Raw genomic sequence first — 21862 nt, 5'->3', positions numbered from 1 at the left:
TCCTTCATTTCCCCTCTGATTTGAGCTACAGCATTTCCCATTATATCTTTCATATCTTGTACCGTTATTACTGGCAAAGGAGGAGAGGGTGGTGGTGTAGCTTTAGGTTGTTGTGCCAGTAAGATTGCAGGAGAAGAAGCCACCTTAGGTACTGTAGAAGTTGCTTGCCTCTTTGAAGCCATTTTCAAAAAGCTTGTTTCTTCTTTCCTCCTTCTTTGAAGAAAAAAAATAAAAAATCCCTTAAAAGGAAAAAAAATAACAAAGGAGAGTTTAACAAAAAAAAGGGAGAAAAAAAATCTTCCCAAAACACAAATCCACCTTAGGAAAAAATTTAAAGAAAAAAGAACCATCTAGTCCATTACATTCCGTTTCACTCAGGTTTTTTTTTTTTAAAAAAAAAACTTTCCGATCGCCATTTTACTTTCACTCTCTACAAAAACAAAAAAAACAAAAAAAAGAGAAAAAAAGAAAAGAAATAAAGATCAACCTTTCAAACTAAAGTCCAGATAAAATCCAATAGGGAAAATCCTTTATCCAACTCTGTCCGCTTTTAAAAATAACTCACCCGATCCCTTTAAGCGCGGAGGTGGTAGCGGCGTTTTGCTTTGTTCCCGAGGGAACAAAGACAGCTGGGAGGCGGAGGCAACCCGAACTCCGAGGGAGCTCTCTTTTCACCCCTCAAGGAAAAATTCCTGGGGGGTTCAAGAGGCTCTACCTCTATTCAGGTGATACTCCCCTCCCCCCCCCTTCGCCCGGGAGGGAGGTTTTGAGCCGCGGACCAGCTGGTGCCTGCTGTTCTCCGTGGTTCTCACGCTTTCCCAAGAGGATGGCTACAAAGTAGCCGCCATCACTGACACTAAACCACCGGAAGTCCAATCACTAATTAATGTTAACGCCACAGCATCATAATACAATTTCAGATTCGGTACCTTGAGTCCACCTCTCTCTCGAATATCTTGTATGATTTTAAGTTTTACTCTTGTTTTTTTCCCTGCCCAGATGAATTTATTGATACCTTTCTGCCATTCATCTACATTTGCTTCTTTCTTTAAAATAGGTATCATTTGAAATTAAAAAAGAAACTTTGGCAAGACATTCATTTTAATCGCTGCAATTCTCCCCAATAGGGATAATTGCAGCTTTTTCCAATTATCCAAATCCTTTTGTATTTTAACACACAGCCTTTCATAATTATTTTTATACAGTTTTGCATTGGAAGCAGATAAAATAACCCCCAGATATTTTACCTTGTTAACAACCTCGAAATCTGTCAACCTAATCAGGGTCTCCTTGTCCAAGTTGGTCATGTTTTTAGGCAATATTTTAGTCTTATTATTGTTAATTTTAAAACCCGAAACCTGTCCATAATGATGTATCAATTGTAACAACTCCATTACAGAGTAAGTTGGTTGGGATAAAGTGACAACCAAATCATCTGCAAAAGCCCTTAATTTATATTCTTTTTTGTTAACTTCTATTCCTTTTATTTTCTGTGATTCCCGAATTTTGATCAGCAAAATTTCCAAGGTTAAAACAAACAACAATGGCGACAATGGACAACCCTGTCTACTCACGTTTTCAATTAAAAATACCTCTGATACACCTCCATTAACTATAAGTTGTGCCATTTGTTTTTGATAAATAGCACGAAGAGCCTGTAAAATTTTTTCTCCGAAGTTCATTTCCTCAATTAATCTTAACATAAATTGCCAATTTAACTGATCAAAAGCTTTTTCGGCATCTAAAAATATCAATCCTGCAGAAACTTGGTTGTTTTTATCCAAATATTCTATTAAATTAATAATTTGTCTGACATCATTATTCATATACCTTCCAGTTATGAAACCTGTTTGATCCATATGTATTAATTGATTCAACACACTCATAAGTCTATTGGCTAGTATTTTTGAAAAGATCTTATAATCTACATTCAAAAGTGATATAGGTCTGTAATTCTTTGGTAGAGTAAGATCTTGGTCTTCTTTTGGAATCAAAGATATAAAAGCTCTACCCCAAGACAAGGGTGTCTCTGAGCCCTGTAATATATTATTAAAAAGTTCCCTTAAAGGTTCTGTCAACTCTTCTATCAAGGTCTTATAATAAATAGATGTCAATCCATCAGTGCCTGGTGCTTTACCTAATTTTAGTTCTTTAATTACTATCTCAATTTCCTCTGTAGTAATCAAACCATTAATTTCTTGTTTCTGATCTTCTGTTAATTTAGGGAATGAGCATCTTGTAAATATTTATCTATATCTAAAGCCTGTACTTTCCTACCCATATATATTTTTTTATAGTAATCTAAGAAAGATTTCTTAATCAACTCCTTCTGATATACCAATTTACCATTATAATTTATTTTATCTATAATTCTCAACTTCTGTTTCTTTTGCAATTGGTAAGCCAACCATCTCCCTGGTTTATTAGCATTGCAAAATGTATTATGTTTCATATACAATAAATTGGTTGCAGTTTGATCAGCCACCAGCATATTAAATTGTGATTTAAGCAATTTTATAGATTCCTTAATCTTCTCATCTGTAGGATTCAAAACTAAAGCTTTTTCTTTTAATTTAATCTCATCTTCCAGCTCCCTACGTTTCTGCACCTGCTTCTGTCTATAAACCTTATTCATTTGTATCAAAACCCCACGCATATAAGCTTTACCTGCATCCCAAACCATTGACATTGAAGTTCCCTTATGCATATTTAAAACAAAGTATTCCTTTAATTGCTCTTTAAGTTTCTGAACATTCTTTTCTTGTCTAAATAAGTTTTCATTCATCCTCCAAGATCTGCTCTCCTCTTTTTCATTGACCAATTCCATCCACACTGATCCGTCAATGTCCTTGGAAAAATCTTAACATTCTTTACCCTAAAATATAAATCTGTTGTAATAAAAAAAAGTCAATTCTTGAAAAAGATTGATGTCTGTCCGAAAAAAAGGTAAAGTCTCTCTCTTCCAAATTATGTTCTCGCCAATAGTCTCGCAACTCCCAGTCCTCTTTCAAATCAAAAAAAGCCTTAGGTAGTTTAGCCTGTTTGAAAGAAATAGAAAGTCCTTTTTTGTCTCTATGTGTATCTAAAACACCATTCCAGTCTCCCATTAATATAACAGATCTATAATCCAATAAGATCAGTTTTTGATGTAACAATCTATAAAATTGTTCCTGTTGTTGATTTGGTGCATACAAGCCTACTATAAGTACTTTCTTACCATACAACCCCACTTCAATCATGATGTCAAGACTGCTAACATTGGATGTTCTTGCTTGCCATATATGAAGAAGCAAACCTGTTTTATTTAGCCCGTATAGCATTTCTAGAGTTAAGGCAGATAGTAGTAGTTTAAGGGATGGGAAAGTATGCAAGTTAACCATAACAATGTCTGGGCACAGTGTGGCCAAGGTCAGCTCAGCTGCAATGGGAGGGGCACCTCACACTTCACATTAATTGGAGAATGTGATTGATGATTGTAAAATGAAGGAATGAGCTATGCTTTGTTACAGATGCTTGGGGGAGGGAGGATTCAGTTTCTGGCTTAACTTTGCCGAAGCTATGCAGAATAATAAAAGATTCTTTTAGAGGAAAAAGCCTCAACATTCTTTGAAAATCTGCTTTCTTTCGGAACCATGTCACATAACATATCTCCCTTGAGGATTGGAATCTACTAAACAAGCTGATAAATTTTGCTTAACATAAATAACTACACCCCCCTTTTTTCCCAAGAGCAAAGGATACAAAGTGAGATCCCAATCGAGCATTAACTAAATATTTTTGGTCCTTAAAGATAATATGCGTTTCCTGCAAGCAAATAATATCATTGTTATGTTGCTTTAAATAGTGAAATATTTTCTTTCTCTTCTGAGGGGAATTGAGGCCATTAGCATTCCATGTCAGGAGCTTTACCATCTCCCTTAACCAAAAGCCTGGAGAAGACTGCTTGAAGATCTGCCATTGAAGAATGTACCGAAGATCTCTTGGGTCTTGCTCCTCCCACAGGCTCAGAAACAGATTCTTGTAAGACTTCTTTAGCATCTTTCTTCTGTTATTCATTTTCCTTATGTCTATGAGCTGCCCGGGTCATTCTTTGCTCTTTCATCTCTGCTTGTTGCAACCACCCAGCCTGTGGTTTTCCAGCTTCCATCAATACTACTTCTTCAGACTGCTGTTCTGCCTCCTTGCCATCCAAAACTTTCAACATCATAGGTGGTGATGAGCGTGCTCCCAGGACCGAAATATAAAACTCCTTTGCTTTAGAAACAGTATTAAGTCTATAACGTGTCCCCGGATGACTCACCACTATACCAGTCGGGATATCCCATCTGAATGGCATCAACCTTTTTTTAAGTTCATCAGCTAAGAAAGCAAACTCTTTTCTTCTTCTTAAAATTTTAGATGGGATCTCCTTTAGAATTATAACATCTTGCAGCAATCTGAAACCTCTTATTATAAAAGGCTTGTATAATTTCATTACGCAGAGATCTTTTCCCAAAGTAAATAATTACATCTCGTGTCAAATTTCTTTGCTTTGCAACCCAAGAGTTAACTCTAAATATTTTTTCAATTTCTCTAGATATTTCCTCTTTTTCTTTGCCCCAAATCACAGCAAGATCATTTACTACAATCTCTCTTAGGTCTTGTTGCATGTCCTCCCTCAGACCTCTGATTCTTAAAGCGAATTCCATTTCTCTATATTGGGACATAACAATATCATCTTGTGACATTTCCATCTTTTTTTTCCATACCTCCAGAACCTCCACCTTATCTGCAACATCTTCAACTCGAGAATCCAACTTTTCAACCAGAGAAGCAAGTCTATTTTATTTATTTATTTTCAGTGTTTATATCAAGTCCTTTTAAAGCCAAAACTATATCTTGCCTCAAAATAGTATTATTCTCCACTAAAAGCACCTTCACTTCACCTCTAATTTGAGATATAGCATTTCCCATTATATCTTGCATATCTTTTACCGTTATTGATTGCAGAGGGGGAGAAGGTGGTGGTGTAGCTTTAGGTTGTTGCGCTGATAAAATTGCAGGAGAAGAAGCCACCTTAGATACTGTAGAAGTTACTTGCCATTTTGAAGCCATCTTCAAAAAGAAAAGTTTTGTTTCTTCTTTCCTCCTTAAAAAAAAATGGCAAAAATACAAAAGAAAAATCCCTTTAAAAAATAGCAAAAAAAAGTTTAACAAAGAGGGAAAATAATCCTCCTAGTACACAAATCCACCTTCAAAAAACCTTTAAAGGCAATCAAATCCGTTCCATTCCATTCCACTCCCTTAAAAAAAAAAACCTGCCGATCGCCATTTTACTTTCCCTCTCAATAAAAGAAAAAGAAAAAAAGGGAATAAAAATCAATCTTTAAACTTAAAGTCCAAATAAAACCAAAAAAAATAAAATAAAATCCTCTATTCAGCTGTGTCTGCTTTTAAAATAACTCACCCGATCTCTTTAAGCGCGGAGGTGGGAGCGGCGTCTTGCTTTGTCCCAGGAGACAAAGACAGCTGAGAAGTAGAGACAACCTGAACTCCGTGGGAGCACTCTTTTCACCCCCAAAAGAAAATGCCTTGGGGGGTCTAAGAGGCTCTACCACTATTCAGGTGATACTCCCCTCCCTCCCTTTGCCCGGGAAGGAGGTTTTGAACCGCGGAACAGCTGATGCCTGCTGTTCTCAGCGGTTCTAACACTTTCTCAGGAGGACGGCTACAAAGTAGCCGCCATCGCCAGCGCTAATCCACCGGAAGTCCCTCTTTATAGCTACTTCTTGTTCTATGTGTTTTGATTTGTAAGGCCCAATGATCAGGATCAGACTTTGGGTTATAACACTGATATTGGACCCCTTTTCTACAAAGTTTATATGTAGTTCTATTGTATGTACAAGAGTCAGGGGAACTATCTTGGCACCCTTCTGGTTTTACTGTATGATAAATCAAAGTCTTGGTTATCTGGTTTCCTTGTTTTGTAATCTTGATGCAGTTTGACAACCTTGGTTTTCCTGTGTTTTTGTTCTTTTTTTGCGTGTGCTACTCAATAATTTTTTATTAGAGGGTTTCTGCATTATGACCTCTCGTGTAGCCATTGCACGGATTTGTGTAGGAATGTGTGTGCATATTAAATAACTAACAAATATTACGAGCTGTAGAATCCTCATATCTTCCACCATGCATAGAGAGACAGCTTCCGGGGTGTCTCAGCAATGTTGTTGATCACACTGTGTGTTGGGAACCCGTTGCTGTATTTCTTGTAAATTTCAACACCAAAGGCTTGTCAGTCTTGTCCACCTTGTAAGTTACTGGATCTGCAGGTGCAGCTGCTTTCAATCTACTCCAGTGGATCCAGGACTTTCCTTCCAAGGTTTTCACTGCCAAAGGAGAACACATGACAACGGTATACAGTCCTTTCCATCCTGGGCTCAAGGGATCTGATTTCCAGTGCTTTACCCACACTCTATCTCCCATGTGTTGCTGTGACCATTGGAGGGGGTTGTTGTTCCATCATATAATGGCGCAATTTTGAAACAGCTAAATTATGAAGCTGTAGCTGATGTAACAATTTCTGTTGATCTACTCCCCCCTTATGAGCCAAATCCAGCCAGCCTTGACTGTCAGGTTTAAATAGGCAAGGAGGACGGCCAAACATGAGATCATAAGGACTAAGTTGTAATTTAGTGCAGGGGGCCAGTCTGATTGCATACAAAACCATAGGCAAAACATCTGGTCAATGTAGATGAGTTTCCAAACAAAATTTGGTAATAAGTGTTTTAATTGTCCGATTAGCATGTTCCACTCTACCAGCCGATTGAGGGTGAAAAGCACAATGAAATCTCCACTTAATTCCTAATGCTTGGGCTAAAGCCTGATTGATTTGGTGTACAAACTCAGGGCCATTACCTGATGAAATCCTAGAAGGGCAACCAAATCTAGGAATAATTTCTTTAAGAAATATTCTGGCAACATGTATAGCTTTCTTATTTGCAGTTGGAAATGCCTCAATTCATCCTGAATAGGTATCAATTATAAGTAACAAGGCTACATATTTCTTACTTCTAGGCATATTAGTAAAATCAACAATGACATAGTCCATTGGAAAATAAGCAATTGGTTGTCTACCAGGTGGCATTACTGGTCCTTGGCGTGCATTGGTTTGGGCACAAATGGAACATTGAGAACATACTTGTGCTGTTAGTGAAGAAGCAAAGGGAAGATAGAAAAATCGTTCAAGTTGCTGTAATAATGCAGTTTTTCCCAAATGATGTTGCTTGTGTGCCTGAAAAATAAGTGGGTGGGCAAGCACCAAAGGGACAGCAATGTGTCCATCGGGTAGGGTGTACCAGCCTTTAACTAGTTTGGCTTGTACATCCTGTTGCAATTTTTGGCTTTCCTCTTTTGTATATGTAGGATCAAGTTGTTCTAAGTAAGTGTCTAAATACATGAACCTTGTGACGTCTGACTGTAGAGGGGGACCTTATAATGCAGCTCTTTTGGCTTCTTTGTCTGCCTTCCTATTGCCCTGAGTAATAAGGCTTGAGTATTTTTGATGTCCAGGACAATGGATGATTGCAACTTTAGATGGCAATAAGGCTGCCTTGATAAGTCTTTTAGTTAAAGTTGCATATTGGATAGTCTTGCCTGTGGAGTCCAAATATCCTTTCTCTTTGTAGATTGCTGCATGTGCGTGGATAGTCAAAAATGCATATTTACTATCTGTATATACATTTAAAGTAATTCCTGCAGCTATTTCTAATGCTCAAGTTAGGGCATACAATTCTTCAAATTGTGCACTTGCTTGACTAGGCAACTGTGCTGACTCTACAGTAGCAGTTTGAGAAACAATTGCATAACCAGAGTATCTAAATCCTTGATCCATAAAGCTGGATCCATCAGTAAACCATTGAAAGTCTGGATTATGCAAGGGTTGGTCTGTAAGGTCAGGTCTGCAAGAATATTGTAGTTCTATTGTTTGCATGCAGTCATGTACAGGCATAGTTGAATCAGGAATTGGCATTAAAGTTGCTGGATTGAGAGTTGAGCATTGTTGCAGTGTAACTTGTGGGTTTTCTAATAAAAGAGCCTGTATCTTATGCATTCTTTGATTGCTGATCCATAAATGTCCCTTATTGTCAATGATTGTCTGCAAGGCATGACTAGTATAAACAACCACCGGAGCTGAAAAGGTTAACTTGTTTGCCTCCTGCAGTAACAGTATAACTGCTGCTAGAATTTTTAAACATTGTGGCCAATTAGAATTTCCTGTTTATATCTCTGTCAATATCATCAAGCGCCATATTTCTTCCACTGGGTGGCGCACTTGCATTAATTGTTTTCCATGGTCAAAAGATATGGTCGCTTTCAATTTGGTAAGTAAATCTCTGCCTAATAACGGAATGGGATATTCGGGAGCATATAGAAACTGATGTTTAATGACTCCTTGTCCCACTTGGTATGTTAGGGGTTCCAGGAGTGGTCTGATTTGAGTTTCTCCAGATACTCCCTGAATTTGAATGGTCTGCTTTGATTGCTTGCCAATAGATTTATTTAGGACAGATCTGGTGGCTCCTGTGTCAACTAACATCGGGACAACCTGTCGTCCCACTTGTATTTTAACAATGGGCTCTGGGGGTGGGCTATGGAACCCTGTCTTCTTCAGTCTTCCCATTCCATGTCAGCTAAGCTTCTTCTCTTTCCTCTGTCTGATTGGGATAAACTGGATGCCCTCTTCCTTTGAAGCTTTTCCTGTTGCCTCTCTGGAAAGTTCCTCCTCTTCCACTTCCATACTGGTGAGATTGTCCCCTGGGTTGGTTATTCCTCTGGGGGCACTCCCTTTGCCAGTGTCCTTCCTGTCTACAGATGGCACACTGATTGTGTCCAATACGCATTCCTCCCAATGCCACTGCTAACATTTCAATTTTCTTTTTCTCTTTCTGATCTGATTTACGTTCCTCCTCCTTGTCACGATTACGGAACACCTTTTGAGCGATTTCCATAATCTCTCCTATATTCTTCCTTAAGGCCCCTTCTATCCATTGTAACTTTCGTTTTATGTCCGGGGCACTCTGGGTAATAAATCTTTCAATTAGGAGTGGGCGATTTTGAACCCGCTCCATATCAAGACCTGTATTTATTTTATAAGCTTCTATTAGTCGGCTGAGAAAAGCAGTTGGAGACTCATTTTTTTACTGCCAAACATTAGTTACGGCAGCATAATTAACTGGACGGATGGCTGCTTCCCTCAAAGCTTCTAAACACAACATCTAATAACTTTGCAACAAAGTCTGGTGTTGGACATTATTTGCATTCCAGTCTGGTCTCTGTTTCACAGCCTCAGTATTTCTTGAGGTTTTTCTGAAAATGGTCCAAATTGCTATCTCCAATTAAGTAAATCAGTGGTGGTAAAGGGAACATATTGGAGCATTGAAATATTGGTGTTGTCTGGTCCAAGGACCAAAACTTCTCTTAGAGGGGCTGTATTTTCTTCTGTTTTGACCCCTGTTTTACTTCTAGTTCGGCTAGAAACTGTTGTTTTGCTTTCATAGTTATCCAAGTCCTTATCTTTCTCTTGAATGGTTCCATCTGTTTTTATTTTTCTTTCCTCACCGGCTTCTGGTTGAAATTGGACTTCATTTCTTTCAACTAGAGATGGTGGAATTTGCTGATTTATTCTCCCTTCTTCTCTTCTAGGAACATAGGGAGGGGGTCTGGCAATTTTCTCCCTGTCTTCCTGGCTGAAAATCTTAGCTTTTGTTTGAGGTTTCGCTTTTTGGCTTGCCAAATATATCTTAGCACATTCTATCTGACACTTTGCTAACATCGAGGTCTTTCTGCAATATTGATCTGCCACTGGTTAATATAGGGGTATTGGTCCCAATGACCATTTCCAGTCACAATTTGATGAACCCGTGCCACGAGTTTGGGATTGTTACAAATGTTTTTTATTATGCATTTATCATATTATAGTATATTCTGTATTATTGTTGCAATGAATAAAATGTTTCTTTTATTTACGATATTTTTTCTTCAATTTATTTGTGTCCTCCTTTTCATTGTAAAAAAGTTGGTCACCTTATGTATTATATTTACTTGTAAAATCTCCATGGCTACAAACCAAAAACAAATGAATTGTAAATAAATCATTAAAACTAGTAAATCTTTTCCTCTGTTTTAAATTTCTAAAACACAATTACTATATTTCTCTTTAAGTCAAATGGATAAAAATATAAAGAAATAATAGAGATTTTTTTCCTCTAAATTTTCTTTTATGTGGCTTCATTATTGTAGGACTATACAATGTTCTAAGAAAGGTATGTTTAGTGGATTTGAAAAATTAGCTTCGAGCTTCAGTGATTTTAGGTTGTTTTCCTACGTTTGTCAGATCTATCTACATCTCCTCAGAGAAAACTTAAGTCCTTTCTGAAAACTCTAGTTAGCAACATTGCAGTTCAGGAAGGGAACATAAGAATTTGCATATGTACACCTGGACTTCGGGTGGATTAGCGCTGGTGATGGCGGCTACTTTGTAGCCGTCCTCCTGAGAAAGCGTTAGAACCGCAGAGAACAGCAGGCATCAGCTGTTCCGCGGCTCAAAAGCTCCCTCCCGGGCAAAGGGGGAGAGGGGAGTATCACCTGAATAGAGGTAGAGCCTCTGAGACCCCCAAGGAAGTTTTCTTTTGGGGGTGAAAAGAGTGCTCCCACAGAGTTCAGGTTATCTCCGCTTCTCAGCTGTCTTTGTCCCTTGGGGACAAAGTAAGACGCCGCTCCCACCTCCGCGCTTAAAGAAATCTGGTGAGTTATTTTAAAAGCGGACAGAGCTGGATAAAGGATTTTATTTCTTTTTGATTTTATCTGGACTTTAAGTTTATAGATTGATTTTTGTTTCCCTTTTTTCTTTCTTTTTCTTTGTATTGAGAGGGAAAGTAAAATGGCGATTGGAAAGTGTTTTTTCTTTTTTTTCTGAAGGGAGTGGAACGGAACAGAACGGATTTGATTGTTTTTAAAGGTTTTTTTTTAAGGTGGACTTGTGTTTTAGGACGATTATTTTCCCTCTCTGTTAAATTCTTTTTTGTTGTTTTTTTAAGGGATTTTTTTGTATTTTTTCTATTTTTTTTTAAGAAGGAGGAAAGAAGAAACAAAGTTTTTCTTTTTGAAAATGGCTTTAAAGCGGAAAGTAACATCTGCAGTACCTAAGGTGGCTTCCTCTCCTGCGATTTTACCAGCACAACAACCTAAAGCTACACCACCACCTTCTCCCCCTCTGCCATCAGTAACGGTAAAAGACATGCAAGAAATAATGGGAAATGCTGTATCTCAAATTAGAGGGGAAGTGAAAGAACTTTTAGTGGAGAACAACATTATTTTGAGGCAAGATATAGTTGTGGCGTTAAAAGGACTTGCCTCTGTGGTTGAGAAACTGGATTCTCGATTGGAAGAAGTGGCAGATAAGATGGAGATCTTGGAGGATAAATTTGAAGGCATGGAAAAAAAGATGGAAATTTCACAAGATGATATTGTTATGTCTCAATATAGAGAGATGGAGGTTGCTTTAAGAATCGGGGTTGAGAGAAGACATGCAACAAGATCTGAGAGAGATTGTAGCAAATGACTTTGCTGTGATTCTGGACAGAGAAAAAGAGGCAATATCTAGGGAAATTGAAAAAATATTTAGAGTTAACTCCTGGGTTGCAAAGCAAAGGAACCTGCCAAGAGATGTGGTAATTTATTTTGGGAAAAGATCTCTGTGTAATGAAATTATACAAGCTTTTTATAATAAAAAGTTTCAGATTGCTGCACAAGATGTTATAATTTTAAAGGAGATTCCATCTAAAATTTTAAGAAGAAAAGAGTTTGCCTTCTTAGCTGATGAACTTAAAAAAAGGTTGATGCCATTCAGATGGGAGATTCCGATTGGCATAGTGGTGAGTCATGCGGGGACCCGTTATAGACTTAATACTGTTTCTAAGGCAAAGGAGTTTTATATTTCGGTCCTGGGAGCACGCTCATCACCACCTATGGTGTTGAAAGTTTTGGGTGGCAAGGAGGCAGAACAGCAGTCTGAAGAAGTAGTATTGATGGAAGCTGGAAAACTACAGGCTGAGTGGTTGCAACAAGCAGGGATGAAAGAGCAAAGAATGACCCGGGCAGCTCACAGACGTAAGGAAAAGGAACAACAGAAGAAAGATGTCAAAGAAGTTCTACAAGAGTCTTTTTACGAGCCTGTGGGAGGAGCAAGACCCAAGAGTTCTGTGGTACATTCTTCAATGGCAGATCTTCAAGTAGTCTTCTCTAGACTTTTGATCAAGGGAGATGGTAAAGCTCCTGACATGGAATGCTAATGGCCTCAATTCCCCTCAAAAAAGAAAGAAAATATTTCATTATTTAAAGCAACATAACAATGATATTATTTGTCTGCAGGAAACACATATTATTTCTAAGGATCAAAAATATCTAGTTAATACTCAATTGGGACCTCATTTTGCATCCTTTGCTCTTGGGAAAAAAGGGGGTGTAGTTATTTATGTTAAGCAAAAATTTATCAGCTTGTTTAGTAGATTCCGATCCTCAAGGGAGATATGTTATGATTGAAGTGGGATTGTATGGCAAGAAAGTACTTATAGTAGGTTTGTATGCACCAAACCAACAACAGGAACAATTTTATAGATTGTTACATCAAAAATTAATTTTGCTGGACTATAGATCTGTTATATTAATGGGAGACTGGAATGGTGTCTTAGATACACAAAGAGATAAAAAAGGATTTTCTACTTCTTTTAAACATGCTAAATTACCTAAGGCTTTTTTTGATTTGAAAGAGGATTGGGAGTTGCGAGACTATTGGCATGAACATAATTTGGATGAGAGAGATTTCACCTTTTTCTTGGACAGACATCAATCTTTTTCAAGAATTGATTTTTTTTATTACAACGGACTTATATTTTAGGGTAAAGAATGTTAAGATTTTTCCTAGAACATTGACGGACCATAGTCCAGTTTGGATGGAATTGGTCAATGAAAAAGAGGAGAGGAGACCTTGGAGGATGAATGAAAATTTATTTAGACAAGAAAAGAATGTTCAGAAATTAAAGGAACAATTAAAGGAATATTTTGCTTTAAATATGTATAAGGGAACTTCAATGCCAATGGTTTGGGATGCAAGTAAAGCCTTCATGCGGGGTATTCTGATACAAATGAATAAGGTTTATAGACAGAAGCAGGTGCAGAAATGTAAGGAGTTGGAAGATGAAATTAAATTAAAAGAAAAAACTTTAATTTTGAATCCTACAGATGAGAAGATTAAAGAATCTATAAAATTGCTTAAATCACAATTTAATATGTTGATGGCTGATCAAACTGCAACTAACTTATTGTACATGAAACAATACATTTTGCAATGCTAATAAACCAGGGAGATGGTTGGCTTATCAATTGCGAAAGAAGCAGAGGTTGAGAATCATAGACAAAATAAATTATAATGGTAAATTGGTATATCAGAAGGAGTTGATTAAGAAATCTTTTCTAGATTATTATAAAAAATTATATATGGTAATGAAAGTACAGGCTTCAGATATAGATAAATATATACAAGATGCTCATTTCCCTAAATTAACAGAAGATCAGAAACAAGAAATTAATGGTTTGATTACCATCGAGAAAATTGAGATAGTAATTAAAGAATTAAAATTAGGTAAAGCACCAGGTACTGATGGATTGACATCTAATTATTATAAAACCTTGGTTGAAGAGTTGATACAACCTTTAAGGGAACTTTTTAATAATATATTACAGGGCTCAGAGACCCCCTTGTCATGGGGTAGAGCTTTTATATCTTTAATTCCAAAAGAAGATCAAGATCTCACTTTACCAAAGAATTATAGACCCATATCTCTCTTGAATGTAGATTATAAGATTTTTGCGAAAATTTTAGCTAATAGACTCATGAGGGTATTAAATCAATTAATACATATGGATCAAACGGGTTTTATAACTGGAAGGTATATGAAGAATAATGTCAGACAAATTATTAATTTAATAAAATATTTGGATAAAAATAACCAAGTTTCTGCAGGATTGATATTTTTAGACGCTGAAAAAGCCTTTGATCAGTTAAATTGGCAATTTATGTTAAGATTAATTGAGGAAATGAATTTTGGAGAAAAATTTTTACAAGCTCTTCGTGTTATTTATAAAAAACAAACAGCACAACTCATAGTTAATGGAGGTTTGTCAGAGGTGTTTTCAATTGAGAAGGGGACTAGACGGGGTTGTCCATTGTCACCATTGTTGTTTGTTTTAACTTTGGAAATTTTGCTGATCAAAATTCGGGAATCACAGAAAATAAAAGGAATAGAAGTTAACAAAAAAGAATATAAATTAAGGGCTTTTGCAGATGATTTGGTTGTTACTTTGTCCCAACCAAGTCATTCTGTGATGGAGCTGTTACAATTGATATATTAGTATGGACAGGTTTCGGGTTTTAAAATTAACAATAATAAGACCAAGATATTGCTTAAAAACATGACTAATTTGGATAAGGAGACTTTAGTTAGGTTGACAGATTTCAAGGTTGTTAATAAGGTAAAATATTTTGGGGTTACTTTATCTGCTTCCAATGCAAAACTGTATAAAAATAATTATGAAAGGCTGTGGGTTAAAATACAAAAGGATTTGGAAAATTGGAAGAAGATGCAATTATCCCTATTGGGGAGAATTGCAGCGATTAAAATGAATGTTTTGCCAAAGTTTCTCTTTTTATTTCAAATGATACCTATTTTAAAGAATGAGAACAATCTAAATGAATGACAGAAAGGTATCAATAAATTTATTTGGGCAGGTAAAAAACCAAGAGTAAAACTTAAAATCATACAAGACATTCGTGAGAGAGGTGGATTCAAGGTACCGAACTTGAAATTGTATTATGATGCTGTGGTGTTAACATTAATTAGTGATTGGGTTAACTTAACAAATGTAGATGTTCTCCTCCTGGAGAGATGGGATCTACTTTTTGGATGGCATGCCTATTTAATTTTTAATAAAAAAGTTGATAGGGTTTTTAAATCTCATATTTTAAGAATTTCTTTACTTCGGGTTTGGAAGAAATATTATAGAAGTGATTCTAGAATCCCACTATGGGCTATCCCATGGCATGCGACAGAAGAGATAAGGAGAGGAGTTAGGATGGAGAGTATTTCTTATACACAACTGCTTAGATGGGATGGTAAAAAATGGCAATTAAAATCCATAGAAGATTTAATACAAGAAAATATTATTTATTCATGGTTTCAGTATAGGCAATTATTGGAAAAGTGGAAAATAGATTGCAAGGTGGGCTTGCTCAGAGAGGATGAGAATTTGTTAAAACAAATAAAAGACCAAAGACGAACTCACATTAAAAGAATTTATGGGGTGTTAGTGGAATTGGATTCAGAAGCAGAATTAGTTAAAGATTGTATGGTTAAATGGGCACAAAATTTTGGTGAATCGGTTTCATTAGATACTTGGGAAATTATTTGGGTGAGGAATGTTAAATTTACACAAGCCCAAAATTTACGGGAAAATTTTTATAAAATGTTTTACAGATGGCACCTTGATCCACAAAAAATGTCTCGTATGTATCTAAACTTGCAGCCTAAATGTTGGAGATGTGGTTGCTTGGATGCTACTTATTATCATATTTGGTGGTTATGCAAAAATATAAAAGCGTTTTGGATTAAGATATGGTGGAATATTCAAAGAATTTTTAAAAGAAGGATAAAATTTACTCCACATTTTTTTTTTGCTGGGTATTGTTTCTGATTGTGACAGTAAAGAAACTATATTAATGTTAAATTTAATTACAGCGGCTAGGTTGTTAGTAGGGCAATATTGGAAGAAGGAATCTTTGCCTACTTTGCAAGAATGTTTTTTTAAAGTTTCTTACTTAGCGGAAATGGCAAAGATTTCGGCTTTCTTGAAAGATCAATCGCAAGAGAAGTACCTTTTGGTATGGAAAAGATGGATAAATTTTATACAATATAAGTATGATATAAAAAATATTATTTAGCTTTTGAATAATTTATATTATTTAAGTTTAAGATATTTTTTAGATATTCTTTTTTTTCTAATTTTTTTTCTTTTTTCTTCTTTTTCTTGTTTCTTTTCTTTTTCTCTTTCTGCCTTTTAAATATTGGTGTTAAAGTATTTTATAATTTGTTTAATTACTGTAACCAAATTTGTATATGGTTTATTTGTGGTTAAAAATTATTATTTTTTTAAATTTTAATTAAGCCTGTATCCAGCTCTGGGAAGGTTGGGGGAGGGTTGGGGTGGGTTGGGAGGGTTTGGGGAAGGGAACTTTTTTGTAAAAGTTTTAAAAAAATTCAATAAAAAAAAAGAATTTGCATATGTACACCTGACATTCCAGATTTTCTTAATATATCCAGTTTGGGGGATCATATTTTCTAATGTATGCTAAAATATATAATGATGTTTTCATATTAGCTTGGCTTAATAGTATCTGGAAATGCAGATTTAAAAGTCAATGGCTGTTTTCTAACAAAGAAACTAGTATTTGGCAACAGAATTATCTGTACTACTCAGGACAAAAAGTACTGTAAGATGAGCAATAAAGCTGAGTTGGCAAACTAGTGGAAAAGATTCCAGGACTGTTGAGAAAGGATAGGAAGTGAAAAACAAGCAAACAAACAGAAACTCAAAAGACTCCTTAAAATATCTTAGTAGACAAAATAGTATTGTGTTCTGCTTATTACAGTGCTGGGGTTTTGATACAAGAATACGGTATGCATCCTGATCTATATAATCAATTCCCAGATAAGATCCAGAGATTATAATATGTTTTATTCCTAACTAAATTTACATTTGCATGTCATGGTAAGAATCCTTCCAAACACTGGTTTATTAGGAATAAACAATATTCTGTTTTTTTAGTTGCACTCATTTTATTCCTCCTACCTATTGCAATAACTTTTATTTAGCACAGCTACTTGTTTTCTGGGACATAAAAATAGTCATGCATTACATTTATTTATTAAACAAATTTATATAACCACCCATGTAGGTAATTCCAGGCAGCTTTCAACATTTATTAATGCTATAAACAATTAATTACATTCAAGCATGTCAAAAAAGTTCAGAAGCCAGAGCACTGTAGTTCTTGTTGGAAGGCAAACGAGGCCTCTGGAAGTTTGTTTTACTGCTCTTCTTAGGGCTTCACTTCTCTCCTTCCTTATCCCTACCATAGATAGAAAGCAGCGGTTGTGAGAAGATTCAATGGTTGGTTTCCAAGCCCTCTTCTCTTAGAGCGGCTGGCTACCAGAGTGTTGTTGAAATTGCTTCTTATCCTGTGTTATATATGTAGTTCAGGGATGTCAAACTCTCAATGTCACGTGACATGTCGTGACGTTTTGCGACTTTTTTGCCATTGCCAGCAATGGGGTGGGCGCTGTTTCGCTATGATGTATCCGGCCCGCAGGCCAGCAGTTTGACATCCCTGATGTAGTTGCTCTCTTCTGCTCTTTTCTGCATGATAACTACTGAGCATGGCAGAAATTCAACAGTTCTGAAATACAAAACTCTTGCTCTTCTCAGAAAAATAATGGCACCTCAAGATACATTTATTACTTTAGATCAGGCATATCAAACTGCTGGCCTGCGGGCCGGATGTTGTCACACTGAAACTGCGCCCACCCCATTGCCAACAATGGGGAAAAAGTCGTGATATATCACGCAACATTACGTGACATCACGAGTTTGACATGCCTGCTTTAGATTGAAGCATCTGAGAATAAGGATCTATTATAATAATAAAGCTTGACAAAAGTCAAACAGTCTGATTAGAAGATGCAATTATATAAGCACATTGTAATATAATATTTTATTCCTTTTATATCTACAGAAATTCAGAAGAGAAAGAGGGGGAGGTAGACGAAGAAGACTGAAACTACCTATCTAGAGCACTGTTTATTATTAAATATTATATTATTAAACACATTATTTGACTTGTACCGTTTTATTATTATCCTTATCCTGCAGCTTAAAAAACATTTCAGAATAGCCGTTCTCCCAGATTGGAGTGTTTTTGAAGCTGCTTCAAAAGACTTACTGATGAATTTATTGATACCATGACATCATATGTTAGCTTTTGTGAGGAAATGTGTGTGCCTATCAAGAGTTTGTGTATATATAACAACAATAAGCCATGGCTCACAGCTAAGCTAAAGCAGCTACGTCTTGCCAAAGAGGAAGCTTAGAGAAAAGGAGATAGAACGCTGTACAATCAACCCAGGAATATGATTAACAAGGGAGATCAGAGCAGCAAAGAGTAGCCGGAATGGGACAACGCACTGCAACTAACTTGCCACGGGACAACTTGCTGCGGGACAATTCAACAATTTAATTTATTTTTAAAATATAATAAAAAATATATTTTAACTTTTATTTTGTCCCTCCTTTGGCATCCTTTCTTTAATGATTTTATTCAACTATTTCTTCAATATTAGTGTAACTCTTGTCCCATGGCGAGTTGTCCCATGGTGAGTTGGCTGCAGCAAGTTGGCCACGGTGAGTTGTCAAACGACCTTTTTCACAAAATCCTTTTGGCATCTTTTATTTTAATACACAAGCAAAGTTCTTTTACCAGACTTCAGGTACTTTACACCACACTTTGATACCGAAAACAGAACCCCATCTGCTTACTTGGCTTGTTGCTTGTTTTTAAAATTCACCACAATGTGCAAGGTGTTTTTTTTTTTCTTCTTTTCTCATAAGGTGTGAATTATCTCCTTTTCTGGTAAAAAGACATCCTAGCTTCGTGTTAGTTCATATGTTCCACAGAATGCTCCAGAATCAGTTTTGATGATTCTAGGTACCGAATTATATCGAATCAACTCTTTATTAGTAGAATGTAGGATGTAGTAGGATGTCTTAGGGAATATGCAGATGAGTAGGCTTGTGTTCTTACAGTTATTTTCAATCTTTCATTGCAGCAGGCAGTGGCCCCATCATGTTGTAAGATGGCCAATATTTTGCTAGTGCCAAAAAATGTCTACAATTACGGGTCTCAATGATAACTGTCTGGTTGCCCTTACATCCATCATTATGAAATGTTTTTGAGAGGCTAATAAAGGACATTAGTGTATCCAGCCTCCCTCCAGCATTTGACTTGCTTCAATTTGCTTACAGTCTACAGAGGATGCTATTTCTTCTCTATCTGACCTTGGCGCACTTAGAGGAAAGAAACACTTATCTGCGAACACTGTTTGTCAACTTCAGTTTGGCATTTCATACAATCTAGTAGATAAACTGGGCTGTTTAGGTTTTAATACTTCTTTGTGCAACTGGATTCTTTATTTTCTTATTTATAGGCCCCAGAATCTGCGAGTTGGGACTAATATTTCTAACACCATTTTCTTGAGCACAGGTTTTCCTCAGGGCTGTGTCCTGTTGTCACCCTGTTCATCCATGACTGTTGTGCTAGGTTTTCTGCCATCATATTGTGAAGTATGCGGATGATACAACAGTCATGGATCTTATTCAAGATGGCAGTGGGTAAGGGAGGGTTTGGTGAACTGGTATAACAAAAATAGCCTCATTTTAAATGTACAAAAAACTAAAGAGATCATTGTTGATTTCAGAAAAGGCAGGCATAGCCACACACCTCTGTATATTAATGATTCACTGGTGGATCTGGTTAGCAGCATCAGGTTTCCAGATGTGTAACTAACACTGGGAGCTATCTAACAAAATGAACACTGGGTGCTATCTAACAAATTGAAATTCAGTAATGAAAAAAGTAAGGTTCTACATTTAGGCAAGAAAAACCAAATGTATAGGTATAGTATAGGGGGTACCTGGCTCAATAGTAGTAACTGTGAGAGGGACCTCAGAATCCTAGTGGACAATCACTTAAATATGAGCCAGCAGTGTGCTGCAGCTGCCAAGAAGGCCAACACAGTGCTGGGCTGCATTAACAGAGGGATAGAATCAAGATCACATGAAGTATTAATACCACTTTACAATGCCTTGGTAAAGCCACACTTGGAATACTGCATCCAGTTTCGGTCACCACGATGTAAAAAAGAAGTTGAGACTCTAGAAAGAGTACAGAGAAGAGCAACAAAGATGATTAGGGGACTGGAGGCTAAAGTATATAAGGAAAGGCTGCTGGAATTGGGTATATCTAGTTTAATGAAGAGAAGGACGAGGGGAGACATGATAGAAGTGTTCCAATATCTCAGGGGCTGCCACAAAGAAGAGGAAGTCAAGCTATTTTCCAAGGTGCCTAAAGGCAGGACAAGAAGCAATGGATGGAAACTAATCAAGGAGAGAAGCAGCCTAGAACTAGGGAGAAATTTCCTGACAGTTAGAACAATTAACCAGTGGAACAACCTGCCTCCAGAAGTGGTGAATGCTCCAACACTGGAAGTTTTTAAGGAGAGACTGGACAGCTATTTGTCTCAAATGGTATAGAGTTTCTTGCCTGAGCAGGGGGTTCGACTAGATGACCTCCAAGGTCACTTCCAACTTTATTATTATTATTATTATTATTATTATTATTATTATTATTATTATTATTAATCATTGCACAGTCAGCCATCTTTAGCAATTTCCTCTCTTCTTTGCATATCTTTCTTAAAGATGCCAGCAGTGAAAGTTAGGACCTGTATTAACCCTCAGACATTAACAACTAGGTAAGGGTCTCTGACTGACTTCTTTAAAAATAATAGTATCAATAGATAAATGTTGGGCTTAGAATTCTTTCCAACAGGTGTGAGTACAAAGTGAACGGCATGGAATAATAGCTGAGATAGCAGCACAGTTTAGGAACACAAAACTGCAATGTCTTAAACAGGGTTCAGGTTTTTTATTTAAATAATTTGAGCAAGCTTTTAAAAGTTTTTTGTTAACAGTGGTTGAAGGTCTGATTAAGTCTTAATTGTGTGTGCACTACTGATATAGTTTGTTTCTTTTAAACAAAAGATCATCAAATGTAATATGCTAATCTGTTCTCAGGGTTTATTGTCAACTTCGTAATTTTTCGAAATTAACTCTCAACTCTATAGATTATGTTTGAATGTAAGAATAATTTTTTATTTGCCAATCCGCTGTTTTCTTCTTTAAAGGTGTGTCTAAAGATCTCTGCTTTAGAATGTGGCATGCATAACATTCCGATGACAGTCCAAATTGCAGTTTGCGTCTTCCCCTTCTCTCCTCCATTAAATAGTCAGGAGGAGCAGAATTCTCATGCACCGAGAGAAAAGGATGTCCCAGAGGAAAAGATACATTTCCCAAGGGATGATTTGTGCATCTGATAGCTAAATCTGATAGCTAAGAAGTCTATCAAAAATGTCCCAATAAATTCTGTTGAGATTAGAGTATATAGTGTAAGAAAATAATACGGGTTGTTTTTGCATCAGACTGAAGGGTTCTGAAAGTGGAAGAAAAGGAAAATGTTTAGTCTAACTGTTGCTTTTTTGCTTGTTGTAATTGGCTTTTGCATCAGGGAAATCTCATGCAAGTCCAAGCTTTTCTTGTGGAAGTCACACTTGGGTAGTTTGGCATAGAGTTTGACTTTAAACAACTTCTGTGTTCTTCCATTGTTTCTGAGTAAATGAGAATGTCATTGAGGTAGACTAGTATCCCCTTGTATAGATGATCATGCAGCACCTTGCTAATTAGCTGCATGAACACTGCTAGTGCCCTCTGCAATCCTAAGGCATCACCCTGAACTGGTAGCATTCCAAGGAGCAGTTGAAAGCAGTCTTCCACTTATCTCCCTTCTTGATCCTCACACGACAATACACCTCTTGAAGTCCAACTTGGTAAATACCTTCCCCTTGGCCAGGTGCCCCAACATCTTTCATGAGGGGGAGGG

General features: G+C 36.6%; 1 protein-coding gene across 2 annotated transcripts in view; it reads left to right on the top strand.

Annotated features, from left to right (window-relative positions):
• The window catches only part of LOC120302772, a 34121-nt gene extending 16125 nt beyond the window's left edge, over positions 1 to 17996 (top strand). Inside the window, exon 3 of one of the 2 annotated variants that reach the window (XM_039331696.1) lies at positions 17885 to 17996. The gene's annotated coding sequence lies outside the window, so the exon portion shown is untranslated. The remainder of the gene's footprint in view (positions 1 to 17884) is intronic. The other variant, XM_039331697.1, reaches the window with a different exon arrangement.
• The last annotated feature ends 3866 nt before the right edge of the window (positions 17997 to 21862 follow it).

Source organism: Crotalus tigris, unplaced genomic scaffold (genome assembly GCF_016545835.1).
Source record: "Crotalus tigris isolate CLP2741 ecotype Arizona unplaced genomic scaffold, ASM1654583v1 scf7180000024437.13266115, whole genome shotgun sequence".
NCBI lineage: Eukaryota > Metazoa > Chordata > Lepidosauria > Squamata > Viperidae > Crotalus > Crotalus tigris.
Note: the sequence above shows the minus strand (reverse complement) of the source record. Positions and strands in the feature narration are given on the sequence as shown.